The following is a 19,200-nucleotide window of genomic DNA, read 5'->3' as shown; positions in this document are numbered from 1 at the left end:
GGGGAGCAATATCCAGGCTAGTGGAGTGCCTCAGGGGTCTGTTTTAGGGCCATTACTGTTTAATTTGTATATTAATGATATAGGTGAGGATTTGGATGGAGATATTCAGTTGTTTGCAGATGATGCAAAGTTGGGACGAACCATGAAGAGTAGTGAAGATGTCATGGCCTTACAAGAAGACTTGAATAAATTGAGTGATCAGGCATGAAAATGGGGATGTGAGTTCAATGTTGCAAAATGTAAGGTTTTAAAATTTGGAAAACAAAGATGGGATGCAGAATTTATGCTTGGTGAGGATAAATTGTTGGAGGTGGAGGAAATAAGAGATCTTTGGGTGATAGTGGATAAGGATCTCAAATTTAGGGGACACAGCCAAAATTGTGAAGACAACACAAAGGCTTCTGGGAATGATGTGGAGGACACTGACATGTAGAAGTAGGGAGATTCTTGTTCCGTCATATAAGGCTTTGATTAGGCCACACATGGACTATTGTGTCCAGATTTGGTCACCTGGTTTTCAGAAGGATGAGGAGATGTTGGAAAGGGTCCAAAGGTGACTGACTAAGGTAGTTTCTGACCTCTGGAATGTCGAGTATGAGGAAAGATTGAGAAAGATGTAATTTGAAGAGTCTGGTGGACAGGAGGAAGAGGGGAGATATGATAGAGACCTACAAGTTGGTAATGGGTTGTTATAGGATCAATGCTGGAGAAGTTCTACAGAAAATAATGGGAGATCAGGGGAGAACTAGAGGTCATCCCTGGAAACTGTAAAAGAGGGTGTGAGTAGGGGAGTGAGAGGCACTTTTTTTCGTGCAGAGTTGTAAATGATTGGAATGCCTTGCCTGAGAGTGTGGTGTCTGCAAGGAGTTTGAGTGTGTTTAAGACATGGTATGATGACCTGTGTGTGTGATGATAAAAGGACCTCCCAGATGAGTCTTTGACTCCATGAGGTCTTGGGGTAATAATAATAATAATGAATGGCATAGGTAATATCAAAATTAGTGTAGAATTAAGTGACTGAAAAATGCATGAATGGGAAGTATGGAAGAAGATATGGCCCAAAATATGCAGAAACTATGCCAAGATGAATCAATCATCTGTAATTTTGTTGACTTGGCTAATGAAGCAGGACTGAAAGATGTTATTGAAGAGGATTTAAGGAAATGCTAGCGTGCCATAGCAAGAGCATTGGCAATGATGATATTCAAGAATTATTATATCTCCAGGGAGTCAGAAGACTTATCATGGGAGATCCACACTAATTTTTATACACACAATGCCTATCATATCTCTCCTTAAACTCATCATTGTCAGAGCACTCAAATAATTCTGGCAATGAATTTCACTCATTCACCATTTTCCTAGGCATCCTTACTGACCACCCTCTTACACAAATTTCAGTGTTATCCCTAGTTGTCTCTGTTTGTCATATATCTAAAAAAAATTTTGTCATTCTTGCAGAACTCCTTTAGTAACTGAAGTTTCTATTGTGTACCCCCTCTTTTCCACCTCTCAACTAGATTTGCAACCAAACCTTCAATCTTCTCATAGAGAATTTCATGGATGTCACCAACTTAGTTACTTGTTTCAGGATCCTCCCTACCATCACCTAATCCCTCCTCCCCCCAAAGAAACCAGGTGACCAAATCTGTGCATAGCAGTCAAGATGCAACTCAGAGCCTTATGAAGAGGGATTAATAACATAATAGATTTAGTTTAATCCTTTATCCCAGTGAGAGCAAACAAAGTTTGCACCTGAAAATATCTTCAGGACTAAATATAGCGTTGTACTATCTTATCCAGTAAGTAGTGCAACACCAAGGCAACTCGTGGCAAAGGTGGAGCAAGCTACCAGGCACTTCTAACCCAGTATCTCCCATAATGCAAAACACATTTCCTATGTGGATATGTATACTGTTATGCATTAAAGGGATTGGCCATCTACCCAGACTAGTTTCGACCTTTATTGAGGTCTCTTCAGTGGGAGCCAGGCCCAGAGCTGGAGATACCAGGCAGAAGCAGTAGCAAGTCATCTGTGCCTATGGGAGTTGCCAAAAGGTTTATCACCTTTTTTTTTTTTAAAAATTACTCTTAAAGAAGTGCCTGGTAGCTTGCTCCACCTTTGCCACGAGTTGCCTTGGTGTTGCACTACTTACTGGATAAGATAGTACAACGCTATATTTAGTCCTGAAGATATTTTCAGGCGCAAACTTTGTTTGCTCTCACTGGGATAAAGGATTAAACTAAATCTATTATAGTCTAACCTAGTGATAAATAAATTTTCAACATCTTTCTCTAAATCCAGAGTAATTTTTAAAAAAAAAGGTGATAAACCTTTTGGCAACTCCCATAGGCACAGATGACTTGCTACTGCTTCTGCCTGGTATCTCCAGCTCTGGGCCTGGCTCCCACTGAAGAGACCTCAATAAAGGTCGAAACTAGTCTGGGTAGATGGCCAATCCCTTTAGTGCATAACAGTATACATATCCACATAGGAAATGTGTTTTGCATTATGGGAGATACTGGGTTAGAAGTGCCTGGTAGCTTGCTCCACCTTTGCCACGAGTTGCCTTGGTGTTGCACTACTTACTGGATAAGATAGTACAACGCTATATTTAGTCCTGAAGATATTTTCAGGCGCAAACTTTGTTTGCTCTCACTGGGATAAAGGATTAAACTAAATCTATTATAGTCTAACCTAGTGATAAATAAATTTTCAACAGGGATTAATAACCTCTCTACCACTTGAGATTTTTGACATGCAAGTAATTCTTTGAGCTATTTTACCAACTTTTGTAATATGCCTTCTCCCCAATCACTAGTTTCATTAATTTGGGTTATTACCTTTTCAACCCAAAGTATATAGCCTTACATTTTGCAACATTAAATTGACAACCATTATCCTTTGCTTACAATGCCAATTTATTTAAATCATCCTTCAGGATATCTATACCACCTTTATCAACTATTGCTGTCCCAGTTTTGCATCAGAAAACAACTGAATATCTCCCTTAACTCTTTGCCTGTATCATTGATATATACAAGTTAAAGAGCAATAGCACTAGTACAGAACCTTAAAGCACTCTGCTAGTCACTTTTATTCCCCTAGAATTCACTCTGTCATATGTCTGTCTGTCAGCTACTCCCTTATCCATGCTACCAGCTTCATGTTCATTCCAGTTTGTTCCAACTTTTGTAATAGCTTTCCACATAGTGTTCTGTCAAAGAATTGGCAGAGCAAGGTGTTCAGGCAGAATTTGCAGCCTCTTATTCTGAAGATGATGAACAAAGAGAACTTAGAACAGACTTTTGTAGTAAAAATATCACAACAATCACCAAATTATGGACCATTTTTTAGGAAATAACCCAGATTACGAGCAGAGTTCTAAAGCTGAGCAGAGTGTTATGGAAGCAATGTCTTGCTACTCAAACCTTCATGAGTGAAAAAGAAAATGACATTCAGCTCTTCATGGCTACACCTTCAAGATGCTAATGCTCTCAGAAGACATTCAGCCTGGCCCTTCATCTAAAATGTGAAACTATAAGTACATTATATACATTTATATACCAAAATATTGTTGAATAAAAGTTTTGCTGTTATTTTCATTCATGTTTTTTCTCTCCTCCCCTCCATCTTTCCCTATTTACATAAAGTTAAAATGACCCATGCTTTAAATTCTTAGAATGTAATTCTGAGTATTAACCAGAGTTTTAGTATACTAGCAAGTTGTGTATGGTGCAAGAGGGGGAGGCTAACAAGTGATTGCACTGAAATGTTCTGCTCTTGCTCCCTCTCTCCATACATACACTTTTTAACTTAACTAATTCTGTTATGATGTTTCCTATGGATTAATAGCAGATATTCTGTTGCTGATGAAAGTTTGAGGAGAATTATGAGGAGTGATTCTGATATCTAGTTCCTTCAGGAAGATTTAAACAGATTTTTAGCTTGGATGAATGAATGAACGGATTTCCTGTCTTTAATAAGTGAAAGATATTTCACTTTGGAGTGTAGGCTTTTCACTGTGTTGGTAGAAATGCGCTTTATTGGGGGGTGGGGATTTTAAGTTAGTTGATTTATTGATTTGGAATTACATTTGCAGCAGCAAAGGCTGCAAGACCAGTGTATTATTGTAAATTGTATTTGTTCTTCTGGCTAGTTTTCTTCTTTTTGTGGGTTTTGAAACCACTGGGCAAGAAAACTCTCTCTCTCTCTCTGCATGAGACCTAACACATTCAGTTGAGAAGCCCTTATTTCTTTGCATTCCTTTGTTTGCACTGTTCTGCAAAACTTGCACACCACATTACTTTGTCAATATGCTGTTATTGGAATAACATTTAGTAGTAGTAAACTGCACACCACGTTACTTTGTCAGTATGCTGTTATTGGAATAACAGAGATAAGAAGGTAGTTGTGTCTATAGAGGCATTGAACAAACTATGTGATCCAGAGATAGGTGACCAAGGCAATATTGAGACTGACATGTTATAGGGAAAGTTTTAGAAATGTGAATTGTAAGTTTTAGTGGATAGGTGATATAAGAAAAGAGGTGATATAATTTTTTTTTTTTCAATCAAGACAAACTTTATAAGTCTCAAAGATCTATCATGATCATATAGAATAAGCTTTTACAAACATCCATGTCTAAGATGGGATTCCAACCCACAGCCTGTTGGTTGGAGAACATGTGTGCTATCCACTTGGCCAACCATGCTAGCTGAGGATTTTATAGTGAAAGGAGTTTGAATAACAGACCAAGGAGAGGAGATATGAAAGAAACATAAGTTGGTAAGGGGATCTTACAGTGTAGACACAAGTAAGATTTTAAACTTGGCTCAGGATTATCCCTGAGAACTAGTTGGTATGTAAGCGTCTGGTTCTCATAGCATGTGGTGTGTGGAATGGACTACAAGCAGATGTGATTTTAAACATTGACCAAAGATGCATTTCTATTAATGTTTATGACATGAAGGGCTCCTGCTTTGATGAGGAGGAGAGTGTATCATAATGAATGAAAATTATAAAATGACAAGGATAGAAAATGACGCTTTTGCTGCTTCCAAAAAAAAAAAGCTCTCATATCTTTGGAATGCTTGCTACAGCTTTTGCTACCAGCATTTCTCAATTAGATGCCAGTTGATTTCTTTTGTTTCATTTTTGGCTATTTTTGACTTTGGATACTTTATTTGTCACTCCAATTAATGAACATATTGTTGAGCAATAGAATGATGCATTCACTGATGTACTAAACATTATAAATATTCCAGGATTTTACATTGGAACTCGACTAAATTAAGTGATTTATGACCGCTGTCTTTCAGTATATATGTCTGTCAGTCATAACTTGCTCACAAAACAGTTGACTTCAGCATGTTAAGACTATAGTCTCAGCACTAACTGAGCTACCAGTATGTCTTATGCGGAATGTCATGTATTGGATATATCAATAGTAAAACTGTATTTTATTTATTACTCTGGTTTTTCAACTCTGAACTAAGGCCAGCAAATGGAAAGAAATCACAAAATCTCCAAGATGGACAAAATGAAAAATTTTCAAAATTTAGTTTCTTTGAAATAAAAGAAAAAATCTTCAAAGACACTTGTGTCCTCTGAAATGTGGCAATCCCAACATTCCCCCCCCCCACCTAGTTACACCACTTGTAAGACCTCCCTTTAACAAAAAAAAACTTACCATTCTTTAGATCTACAGGGTGTCCCAAAATTCATGCAAGATTTAAATTTAGCGCCATTTGTGCGGTAAAGTGTTGCCAACGAGAAAAAAATGACAGCTGACAGTTCAGGGTTATTAAAAATGGAACGCTACACGAAAGAACAACGCATTTTCATTGTTGAACAATATTTTAAAAATAATGAAGGTTTGGCAGCTACAGTTCACAATTTTCATACAAAATATGGTCGGAATAGTGATTTAACTTCATAAACTGTGAAAAGATTAATTAAAAAATTCAAGGAAATTGGATCAATTAATGATCTTATATACTCTGGCTGTCCTTCAACAAGTCGTTCAACAGAAAACATCAAAGCAGTTCATGAGCATGTTGCTGAGAGTCCAGGAACATCAATTCGGCACCGTGGTCTTGAATTGGGCATTTCGAGAAGCTCACTACAGCGTATTCTCATGAAAGATTTGCATCTTTATGCTTACAAAGTTCAATTGACTCAAGAACTGAAGCCTACTGACCACACACAGCGAAGAGAGTTCGTTGAATGGATTATGGAACAACAACAAGTGGATGCTTATTTTTCGAACAAAATCATCTTCAGCGATGAGGCTCATTTTCATCTTGATGGCTTCATTAATCGACAAAATTGTCGCATTTGGGGTTCAGAAATCCACAAGTGATTGTTGAGAAACAAATGCATCCACAATATATCACTGTTTGGTGCAAATTTTGGGCTGGAGGCATCATCAGTTCATTCTTCTTCAAAAATGCGGCTGGTAAGGCAATAACAGCGCGACATGATAATCCAGTTTTTTGTGCCTAAATGGCAAGATATGGATGTGGACGACATGTGGTTTCAACAAGACGGTGCCACATGCCATACAGCCCGAGAAACAATTCAATTACTGCATGAGTCATTTCCTAGTCATGTAATTTCCCGTTTTGGTGATCAGAATTGGCTGCCCAGATCATGTGACTTAACACCGTTGGACTTTTTTCTTTGGGGTTTTTTTGAAGTCTAAGGTTTATGCCAACAAGCCTACGACCACCCATGCCTTGAAGGAGGAAATTGAGTGCTGTATCAATGAAATTCAGCCATATTTATGCAAAATGGTCATGGAAAATTTCGACAAAAGAGTGCATATGTGCCAGGAAAGCTGTGGAGGCCATTTGCCCGATATGCTATTCCATGCATAACCCTATACTGTATACTTTATGAATCAATAAGAAATTACAATTTTTAATTAAAAGCCTGTGATTTCTATCAAAATTACTTCTTGCGTGAATTTTGGAACACCCTGTAGATTCCAGTTATACCAGTTTGTCTAATTTTTGGTTGATTTTGCCATATTAGTTCCATCCTTATATAATGGGATGTCTGTTTCCATCCACTAATTGAGGAGCTGTGCTTTTGTTGACTCAGTCAAGCAAAAAGCACTGCTGATACTCTTGCACGTTAATTCAGCACCCTTACAAATATCCCATTCAGTCTCCGTTATCTTCGAACCCAGCTCTTGCAATAGCTTTAACATCTTCAACTCATCAGCCTTCATCCTCTTATTCTAGTTCTTCCTTAACATCTTAACTGCTGATGAGGCCTACCTTGAATGTATTTCATTTCTTCTTTTTCAACATAGCTGTCACTTTCCTGGTCATTTTATACTATCCTTTGCATAGTCATCAACTTTCTTTTGGAATTGGATCCACATTTTATGCAGCTCATGTTTCAAAGTCTTATTCATCCATTTAACATCCATACAGTTGATTCTCCTGACTATAGGATATAGTCAGCTATAGATGCTTTTAAGCATCCTTTGATTCATTTTCATGTACTGTTGATTTTTCTACTATGTACTTTTTCATACCAAGGCACCGTTTCTGGCTGCCTTCTTAGTCTGTCATAATCGCCTTCCTTATAGTTCAACATGATAATTGCCACCTAAGTTAAAACTTCATATCACTCCAGTTTGAGAAAAACACCTATATAACTTATATACACATTCTTGAATGTTATTACTAACTCCAGTATTCTTGCTCTAAGAGTCTCATGATAATTTTTGTATCCACAAGTTTCTGTCTGTAGTTAAGTCATCTTCAAGAGGAGTTTGGCCTATAACTGCATCGAAATATGTATTGTTATTTTGTTAACCTCACCAAACAGCCTCAGAACCATTGCCTGTATCATACTTCAGCCTTCATCACTTGAGATCATTACTCTGTAGTCATTTAGCATTACTCCCATATCCTTTCTTTCCTTCCTAAATATGTTATACCCATCACATTCTATTCCTGTAAAGATATCCTCTTCTGTTAGCCAAGTCTCACTAATGCCAATAATTTTTGGTTCCATATAATTAAAAAATACCGATGCTAAAAATTCATTGCCTTTATTCATGATTTCTGAATTCCTTACCCATTGCATTTAATGTCTTTCTCATCTGGCAAAAGTAGTCCCATTTTCAGTCATCTGGTCATGCTATCATTTTCTTCTCACTCTGTCATCTCTCACTTTAATGCATGTGAGCAAATTCTTGCAGTCAACTTCTACCTGAATTCCCTGACCATATTCGATCACTGAAAACAACCATTTCTCCTAGCACCAAATCCATTTAATTGTAATCCATCCTACAAGTATAAATCCTTTCTACTATCAAAAATACTCTGATCATTAGCAATCACAATTGCCAGCTCACTCACATTATACCTTAATAACAGGCTCAGTCTTGACCCTTTTGCTTTTTTTTGCCTCATTCAACACCTTTCATACCTTCTCATATGACACTTATTCCTTTCAAGTCATTTATTCTAATATAATCATAACTGCTTATTTTACTTGCTTGCATGTCAGTCACATTGTGGAAGATCCATGATGTGACTGATACTCAAGCAGGTAGATAAAGAAAAACATGCTTTCTTTCTGTAAAACATGCTTCTTATTTGTTCATCTAGTACATTCCTAATCTTAAAATGACTTTACATCACCAGATCCATTTTTACTCTTTTCTGTTCCCTCTCTTTCTCTTCATCTCCTTTCTGAAACTTAGTTTCTTTCCAGTCTCTCCAATCCAACTTCTGTTTCATATGAAATATGATAACTGTGAAATTTGTCATCATACTTCATTCTTGTTTTTCACTATACTACTTCAAATCCCTCTCGTGCTCTATTGCTTCTTTCATACCCAAAAAGGGGTTTTAAAAGTAATTAGCATCTTCACAACTTGAACCTGCAATCTTTTGATCCAAAGGTGGATGTCATGTCTGTTAGGGCAGACAGCACTCACATAACATTGTTTATATTGCTGGCCTTGTTATATCTTTCATTCCATTTTGCTTTGCATGTCAGGGTTCCATTATGGGGGCGCTCAAATAATAACCAAAATGATCCTTACTGGAATTGAGGGCCTTAATTTCCCACTCCAAAACAAATTATCAACCTTTATTGAAACTCTAGTCCTAAAAACAGTGCCTCTGCAGTTCATGATAAAAATACAGTATGTTGAATAACTGAAATCAAAAACTTCAAATTCTCACTCAGAAACAAATGTAAAAAAATATATATATATCAACAAATCAAAAGCAGAATTTGTAAGGACAAAATGCAGTAAGCTTGCCTCCTGCTCAATTGGCCACTGAGCCTTCTAGTCCCACATTGGGGCTGTTGAGCTTAACTTTTTCTTGTTGGCATCCCTCACATTCTGAAGGTGCCATGGTAATCTTACTTTGGTCTTTTCTTCCAATTCTGTTTAGATAACCATTGCAAATCACCTTCTACAATACTGCAAACTACTCACCACATGCCTCCTGATCTTTTGCCAGAAGGACATCAGAAACATTCTCATTACTCTTGACATTAACAAGTCTTCTAGTCCAGATGGCACTCCTCTAGTTTTGCTCAAAACTTGTGCTTCAGAAGAAGACTCCATCTTATATTGCCTATATAAGCTATCATATTCAACTGAAATGAACAGCATAGAAGCAACTTTTATCTAGCCTGTACCTAAAACTAGTGTAGTACCAACTTGTACCTAAACTTTTGTAGTCACTCTCGATATCTCAAAGGCACTTGATTGTGTCTGGCAACAAAGCCTTGTCATCAAGCTACCATCTTATGGTATGTCTCTCTTTCTCCTGTCCTTTTGTTGTTTGCATTGCCAGCTTCCTCTCTCTAGTAATGCTTTGCAAGTCTGGTGGGTGGCTTCCTCCCATCAATTTCTTTGTCAATGCTGAGTACTTTTGGATTCTGTGCTCTCACCCATGCTCTTTTTCTTTTACATCAATGATCTCCTCTCTCTCTCTGACTTCAAATCCTGCTCATAGTTTGCTGATAACATTACTCTCAACTTCTCTTTATCTGAGAAACTAGTACTCAGATGATTGAAGCTTCAGGATATGTCATAACCCAAGTCTTGAACACTGATGTCCTCACCATTCTCAATTGGGGTAAGACAATAAATTTCAATGCTATTAAATCAGCTCTATCTTATTACTTGCAAGAAAGATCCTACTTCACTCCCTCTTACTTTTGATAACATTCAGATATATTTTAAAGAAAAAATTTTTTTTTTCTTATTTGGCTTGACTTTCACATCCCTCTTATCCTGCCATAAACATGTTACATCGGTAGCCTCTTAAAATGTTTTATTTTTCATCCAAAACACTACTTCTTGCCTGCTCAGTTCCTATCACTTTGATCTCAAATCCTGCTGGTCTTAGAGTAGTCTCACATTTGGGACATAACCACTGGCTGCCGGTGAAATTTTTAAGTGGGGGTGCTGCATATACAAAAAAAAAAAAAAAAAAAAAAAAAAAATTTTTCCTAATCGGTAACGAATTTATTAATAAATAAATTTACATATTAAAAATATTTCATCCTCACTACACGAACAAACACTAATAATAAAAGTTTCATAGCAATGACAAGTGCAAACGAATATCGGCGTTAGATCGCAGTGTATTTGTTTCGTGTAACAGTAATGGAAAAAATATAATTCTTTTCATATTTTCAACAGTGACACCCGTCATAATTTAGCCTTGTATCTATAATAAATAAATAATTATATGTTATTTTAACAAAATAAAATAAGGTTTACAAAAAAATAGTTCACCATGAACACGCGCCAATAATAAACGTTTCATATCTCACAGAAATAACGAGCGCAGGCATAAGATGCACTGCCCAAGCGGCAGTATCTAATGACGTAACGTACAACGACAGCAAACTAATATCGGCATTAGATCACAGTGCATTTGTAACGATAATTGAAAAAATATTCTTTTCATATTTTCAACAGTGACACTCATCATAATTCAGCCTTGTGTCTATAATAAATAAATAATTATGTTATTTTAACAAAATAAAATAAGATTTACAAAAAAAAGTTCACCACGCAGCACCAATAATAAACGTTTCATATTTCACAGAAATAAGGCACGTGAGGGTACTAAAAATACACTACCATTTGAGCAAGTTGGGAATGACATAACGGGCAATGACAAGAGCAAACAAATATCAGCGTTAGATCGCAGTGCATTTGTTTCGTAATCTAAAGCGTTAATCGAACAATTCCAATTATTAACTATTCAATCAATGTCAAAACATAAGCTGTAATCTTTAACATGTTGTACTGCATTTATATAATGTTGTAAGCATTGTTATTATTTATAAACACAAACAAAATTTAATTTTTTCATTTTTTTCCTTGGGGATACTGCAGTGTCGCGGTGCTTATGTACTCGCTGCCACTGGACATAACTGTATTTTTTAAGGAAATTACAATATAGATAGACTAATATATTTAGATTAATAATAATGTAAACTAATGCCATCATCAGAGATCAAAATATGTTGCACTACACTGAGTAATGATGATGAAGCATATCAACTGAGAGTAGACCTGAAGTCCTAAATGGTATCCCTTAGTGGGCTTAAATTGGGGACCCTTGGCTGTTGGGTGAAGTGCAGAGGGTGAGAGCTTCCCAAATTTAGGGCAGTTCACATTTGAAGTAGTGCACCCAAAACCTCCCTGTTAATTCTTGATTGTGGAGGTCAACTATTTGGTGGAAGAGGGCAATCTGCATAACAGGTGTCCTCTCTCTTTCTTACATTCAGTCTCCCTCCAGTGACGTACCTATAAGTGCTATATTTCTGCATTGTCTTTTTATGGGTACTCTTAGGGGGCACATTCATGGGCATTGCTTTGCTGAATAGCTGCTACTGCTCCTCTAATCATATAAAAACCGAGCCACTTAATACCTGAACACGCTAAACTGCAAACATTTTGAACCAGTGCTTGATCATCTTTCTTGATTTCATTTGCTTGTTTTCTTTGGAATAGCCTTCCCCATATACAGTTTTTTCCAATGAATGAGTAAAATTTGCTTGTCATTTATCAATAGAATGCTTCTTTCTCCATAACAGTGCTGTATGTTTAATCATGTACAGCACTGTTATGTTATTACTTGACATCTCCTAGGAGTCCACGGTCTTATCGTGGGAGGGCACTCCACTCCATTACAAATATCACACCATCTCTCCTCTACTTAATTCTCCTACTACACACAACTACCACAAACGCCATCTACTGTCCATCACCACCAACAGTATTTTTTGTCTGTGGTTGTTTATCAGAACTTTCCAGACCCTGCCCTCCTCCCCTTCGCAAGTGGTAATGACTAGAAATCTGTTGGTAGAATGCCCATATTCACTTTTATACTACTGAGTGATCTAGTTCTGCAGGTTAATGCCATATATATATATATTATCACAGTCCCACCTTAAAAAAAAAAAAAAAAAAGTGGTGAACTTACCACATGCATTTCTCTTAAAGTGAGCTGAGAGATAATCTGAAACCTTACTTTGGAGATGAAGCAATGGTACTTTTTTCAGACTACTCCAATAAGCAGGATGATCATCTCATGCTAGGTAAGGAAAATCTTCTACTGGCTAAATACTTATGAATATTTATGCCAGGAGAATCCATACCTGCAACCAGTTTGTTGAGCTGAAATAGTTACTCATTGCTCAGCTATCCAATGAATTTGTGTGAATGTGCACACACACAAAGGAAATCCCATACTGATAGTGACCATTTCCTTTTGAATACTGATATTCTCATACCATGTCAACAAATTTCATTCTTGAAGCTTAGATCCCAAACCATGTCATTGCTTCAAATCCATTCAAAGACGTCCCGGGTCATATGCTTGCTTCTCTCAGTTAGGTTTGGTTTTTGGCTGTCTTTTATATTGCAGTTTGAATTTAGTAGTTGATGAATCTTTCACTCAGTACTGCATTGTCTCCATCATGAGAAATAACTTCTTGTTAGGTGAAGTGTCATCTCCATATTGTACTAACTTCATTTTATTTTTGTTTGTTCATCAAAAAAAAAGTCACTGTTGTACAATAGAAATGTCAGCCCTCAAAGAACATAGCACAAACCAGTTATGTCACTGAAGGCAAACAGCGTAATTTTTCTTTCCTTGCTTCTATTCCATCAGTTACCTTAGAGTTAATTTAAAAAAAAGATGTTCTGCGGACTTCATGTCAACTATGAATAAACAAGTGAGTTATACTTATAGAACTTTATTAATTTTAAATGAATATTAATTCGCCATGTTTCACTGACAGCATCTTCAAGAAGATATTTAACACGAAAACGAAAAAAAAAAAAAAGTCTCGTATCCAATAGCAGTTCTTTCTATAAATTTAAAGATATTGGATTGACGGTACAATATTCATCAAGCAAAGGCTATACATTGTTGTGCAAACTTTATATGTGATTGCTGGCATAAGAGGCTTCCACCCCAAGGTTTCCATTGTTACATACACTAATTAAGGACTTTTGGGTATAATATAAGTATATGAGTAGTTCCTTGGTTTCTGTTTAATGGGCCATGTAAGCGATTTACCTTGGAAGAAGATCCCCTTGAACATTTTGATGAAAGCATTCTCTTCTAAATCATGGGTAATGTTTACCAATCTACATTGTGATGCACTGTGCCACCACCCCGCTTCTTTTATTTTCGGTATCGCCTACGGGTGTTCTTTTTTACGGATTTCGAAACCTCTATCAGTTTTACCAATGTATGTATATCTTTCTGCAGGAACAAGAAATCTTTGTATAATCCAAGGCATTTGTAATTGAATGGAATGCTGTCATTAGTGGAACTAGGATTTTTTTTAAGGTATGAAGGTGATTCTGATGTTGAGGAATTTTAATAATTGGGCTGTTTTGTCTTGATTTTAATAATTGGCTATTTGTGTTGGCAACGTATGGTAGGGAGCAGTGCCTTTGTAGTTATTTCAGGGTTAACGTATGACGGTTGTTTATCAGAAAGTAGCCATTTTGGAGGAATTGACGAAATTGAATTTGGAGTTCTTTTCTTTTGATTTCGTCATTCCTAAGTATATTTAAGGTATTGTTCTTTTAAGTTGTATCATATTTTGATGAGCATAATGGAAAGAGCTTTCCCCACCAAATGCCTACCCCATATGGGTTTGTTTTCTTTAAACCACTAATGCTAATCCCCCAACGTTGTTTTTGTTGACCAAGATAGCTAGGAATGGCAGTTTACCGTATTTTACCATTTCTAATGTCCATTTGATTTTGGGATAGAGATTATTCAAGAATTGTTGAAAACCTTCAAGGTCTTTCTGGTGTGCTCGTATTATGCTGTTAAATTTGAAGATGAAATAGACGTTGGCGCACTTCTCATGATCAGTCCAGCATCATACAACAGAACATTGTTCACAAGCTTCAAGAAAATGGGATAATCAGGCGGCGATACAGTTACAGTTGAATCGTGAAATGATCGTACCTCTCCATCTGTTCGGAATCTGACTTTCTCATTAAAATACTCAAGGAATCGGTTCTTAAGGCTGTCGATGTGTATAATATACGAACTTCTTAGGTTTGATTATCATTTTCTGTTTATCACCAATATTGTATAATAAGCCACGTTTCGTTGTCTTGTTGATATCTTGATACTATTTGTTAAGAATGGAAGGAGCGCAGTGAGCAGTTATCTTATTAACAATTCAATTTGGAAATAATTTGCATTTAAAAAATTCTTTTTAACATTTCCGCTGCTCAATATAAGCGACCGTAGAACATTCACGAGTGCATATAAATACCAGTTAGGGTTAAAACATCACTTATGGTGAGATGCGGTGATTGATTCATTCAATCCAATACCCTTGGAGGGTAATGGATGGCAATGCTGTAGCTAATGAAGTTCTAACTGAGGCTCGGCTATTGCTGTTACCCTCCTGCCATGATCAGAGCTTTAATAGCTCAATAACACCTTATCCCTACACTGTCCTCTACAGATAACGGAGAATATGAAAAGCATTCTTGCTTCGCCCCTTTAAGCCGGTCCTTATAAGGACATCACTTATCCAGTACCCCAGGGGAAAACGCACCTAATTGCAGTGATGAAAGACGTAGATTGGTTATCTACCGATTTCGCCCGTTGACGAATGAAAATACGTTATTGGTACATGCTTTTATTTGCATTTTAAATAAATTTTTCAGTTTGTTTTGTTTGGCTGTTTGAATGTTTTTATATAATAAAAAAAAAATTTACTTTTTTTTTTTTTTTTTTTTTAGCAACAGTAAATTAGTGTAAAGCTTAGAATGGCGATCATCTTCCTCAATTTCACCTGTCTACTGTGTTTAGCTCTTATGTAGGGAACGGAACGAATGTTAAACTGTGATTTACTGTAAGTTATCGCTTTGTTTACAAACATAACCTACAGTGCAACACTATTTTTATTTTTATCAGAACTAAGTAGCTTTATTTAGGATACATAACTTGCCCTTGACTTACGTTTGCCTCAACTGTATGCTCAGAATAGCAGTATGTTATTCTGAGCATTCTTAGTCGCATTCACCTGTCGGTGTTATAAATCATTGCCTTATCGACAATTTTCATCCAATAAAAAAGCAAAAAGTGGGCTACTATGATGCTACATAGAAACAATCAGTGATGACATCATTAGTATGTAATGACTTGCACTTTGTGCCCATTTTCAGGAATAGGCTCTCCCACCTCTGATACAAGCAAAGCTTTGTTTTTCCTTTAGTAGTAATCATATAGTCGATTGGTGTTTGAATGAAGGTATTTTATGCGGACCAAACAAACTTGCTGAATTTTTAAAACAATACAAAAGTAATCTGAGTGCAAATTAAGTGTCTGCTTCCTATGCAGATTTATTATTATTTATTTGGACTAGAATCCAGCGGCAGAAATTTAAGTCACAAGAGAAGTATCTTAAATAGAAATAGCTTAAATGGCTTAATAACTGACCTCAACAATAATAAAAATATTTACGAAACACTTCATTCTCTTTGAATGTAATATTTCTTAACATAATGACTGCGTTTTTTGTTACTGAGGTCCTAAGCATATGCTTAAACTGCTAATGCCAGGTGCTCTGCTGGACAAAATGGATACCCAGGCAAAATTCGTACTCTTGGTTGCCCGTGTAGCTTTTATGGCAAAAGCATTTCCTTATAAAGCTGGCCTGTAAAGACTTGATTCTAGTCGCTAAAGGAACTTTTTTTTTCTTATTTCCTGAGTTAATCGATTTCTGATATAGGTAGTGTAGGGTTTTGAACCCTATAAAAATCCAAGATAGAACTCACGTAATTTCGATGTACCACTTAGTATTTAGGATCACGAGATAATAGCAGTAAACAATAGCTATGAGCTAACGTTGACATCTAAGGATAGATTCTACCTACCCATTTCTAAAGGCTAAAGGCATGCCGCCTACTTTCTAAATCATCTAATGCCTTGTAATCCACTTTGTAGAGTAAAAGGCATTAGACGAGTCATTTATGCCGCACTTCCCTCTCCTCCCCTCACAAGATTGAGCTTAAATTTATACTCTGCATTCTTAAACAGCACTTTTTTCAGTTCGAAACTTCAGAGAAGTTTATGTAACTGGAAAATATGTGGAAGCATTTCTGTTACATCTGTAACTGTCATTGGTCTTCTAAAAGAAAAGCTGATTTCTCACCTCTCGATAAAAGCAGTTTTAAATATGAAAGTCTCTTCAAAGAGTTCGGAAGGCCTTTTTACACCGGCATAATTTCAATCGGAATGATTGCTTCTCTGTCCCAAAAGTTTGGGAGATTCTCATCTTATGTAATTATCAGGAATGATTTATCATTTAGTCATATTTTTTATGATGCTTCTAGTGGTGCACGGCAACTATTTCATTGGTTAACAAATTGTATTTACGTTTTATTCTGTATTTTTGCTTGTTTGTTCCACACGCACGCTGATGTACTGTTAAATTCAGCACGAAATATTTGAGGTGTTTTTCATTATCAAAGTTATTTACTGTCTGATGCGTTTACTATCTTGATCACGATGCCACAGGTGCCATTAAAATTCTGATTTTGATTTGCTGGCTGCTTTGATATTTTCTGTGGTTTATATTAACAGATAGTTGCATCATAGCTGCTTCGGCCGTATTCTAAAATTAACAACATTCGATTATTTATATCGGTATATTTCTTTGTATCTGATGCAAGTAATATATTTGGTCTCCAAGAAGGTCGCTCCAAAAAAACTTCCAACATCCCACCCTCAGTCTTACCTTACGAATGGCAGAATTTTTGCTTGACGCTAGAACCTTGTACGTGTAATGCATTGTCATCGGTAGCCTCTTGATAGCACAAGAAAAATGGGGTTATGAAATTCGCAACTAGCGACACGGTTTCGATATCTGATTGCATCCATTTAGCGAACTGTGGAGACTCCTTTTACGATGAAGTTTTCATAATGAAACAGTGAAGCGGCCAGTCATTATGTAGGATACTTCTGCTGCAGAATAATTCTTCATTTTTCAATTTGTCAACAACGTTAATGTCACAAATGTATCTTCCTGTTTTTTATTCGCATACCATCGGTGTTGGATCTAAAGGTCCACCTGTGGATACCAATTGTTTCCCAGCCCCTTCACTTGGGACTCAGAATTAAATACTTCCATACTGTAAGTTTGTCGTTATTTTTGTAATGAAAATGAATGTTTTAATTTTTTAAATTAAAGATCGAATTCCTAGTAGCAATCAAGCATTAAGATTAACTATTGTATCTAGAATTAGCTTCAGACTGCTGTATTTTTAAGAGCACATTTAAAAAAGTAAAAGAAAAACACAATATATCCGTACTTAGTAATAAAAGTCCGTGAAGTTGGCGCGATTGCCGACCAGATCAGTGTATATAGTTACTCTTCAGATCTCTTTGCCTAAATATTTTCTTATCGGTATGTTGTAGCGTTAATTGATGTTATTACTTCTTCCCACTCACTACCTTTTTGAAACAGGTGCATTTCTACTGACCTTAATTTGCACAGCTTGGGATCTCTCTGATTTGACCTTGACTCTTGTCTGTTGCTGTCTCGAATAACGCTGGCTCAGTTAAGAAAAAGAACAAATATCAGATGCGGAGAGTAATGCATAACTTTTCAAAACGTGATTAGGGTAGTCGTATTATCTTTATTGGTCACATTTACCCAGTGATAGCCACTAGGTAAACCGGCAGACGCTTAGCGCCTTTCAGTTTGCCACCCAAAACTATTAGTAGGGCTAGATATTGTCAACGACGCTACACCAGCGGTCAACGACAGTCTGCAAGCCTTGTGCATGCGAACCGCAAAGTTTTTCAAAGCACTAAGACGGTTATCACTAAAGTTTATTAGCCTCATTCAGCAACTCCGAATTACTTCAAGACTCGACTATTTTCACAAGTAGTCAAATGAAATTCGGCTGTTCCAGAACTTTTTGCAGTTTACACGGATGCGAATGGAACTGACTGTACTATAAAGCGACGTTTAAAGAGATGCCCTCGCCGAGGAAATATTTTCTAAAAATGCATAATACATTAAAATCTAATAAAGAAATAAGTAAACAAAAAAAAAAAACGCAGCATTTAATTGCAATAAATCTGAGCAAGCATGATGGACAGTGAACTTTGCAAAAACTACTGTTCTGTAAGTAACAAATTAACTCTTGCTTGCATTTTTTAATACCACTCACGAAATGATGACAGTGCTCATTTAGTTTCATGAATGGGTTAATGGATACATAATCCACGAATCCTGCTCTAAATACCAATCATAGCGCTTTTTCAAGCGGTCATTTCCTGTCTCCAGTAAATAGTCGTCTGACACTGGGAAATGATTGTCATCATGTAAAGTTAACAAGACAAATTAAAAGAAAGTTGAATCGATTTTTTAAGTTTGACTTCTCTGGTTAATTTGTGCATGTGGTAGAGATGACGTTTTCGCTGTTCAGAAGCAAAGCTGTGGGATGGAATACAAGTGAGACGCTATCCTTCTTCCAGCTGATCATGCCGTTATGCACAAATTAGCCAGACATCCAGCCTTAAAAATAAAAAAAAAATTCCGTAAAGGCTGGATGTCTCTGGTTTTTAAAATAATTTAATATTCAGTCAGTTTGCTGTATTTGTCACGCATTTGTTATATATATATATATATATATA

The 19,200-nt window shown here is 36.4% G+C and overlaps 1 protein-coding gene across 3 annotated transcripts in view; it reads left to right on the top strand.

Moving 5' to 3' along the window:
* The window catches only part of LOC150105891 (putative fatty acyl-CoA reductase CG5065), a 337,145-nt gene that overhangs the window by 43,300 nt on the left and 274,645 nt on the right, over positions 1-19,200 (top strand). For 2 of the 3 annotated variants that reach the window (XM_090394387.1, XM_090394386.1), the window contains exon 1: positions 17,064-17,689. The exons of the other annotated variant lie outside the window; for it this stretch is intronic. The gene's annotated coding sequence lies outside the window, so the exon portion shown is untranslated. Of the gene's footprint in view, positions 1-17,063; positions 17,690-19,200 lie in introns of those variants that run through there. 3 annotated transcript variants of the gene reach the window in all.

The sequence above is a fragment of the Typopeltis vanoorti genome, chromosome 6 (assembly GCF_054136105.1).
Source record: "Typopeltis vanoorti isolate ZY-2024b chromosome 6, IOZ_Tvanoo_1.0, whole genome shotgun sequence".
Lineage (NCBI taxonomy): Eukaryota > Metazoa > Arthropoda > Arachnida > Uropygi > Thelyphonidae > Typopeltis > Typopeltis vanoorti.
This window is presented reverse-complemented; position numbering and strand designations above follow the sequence as displayed.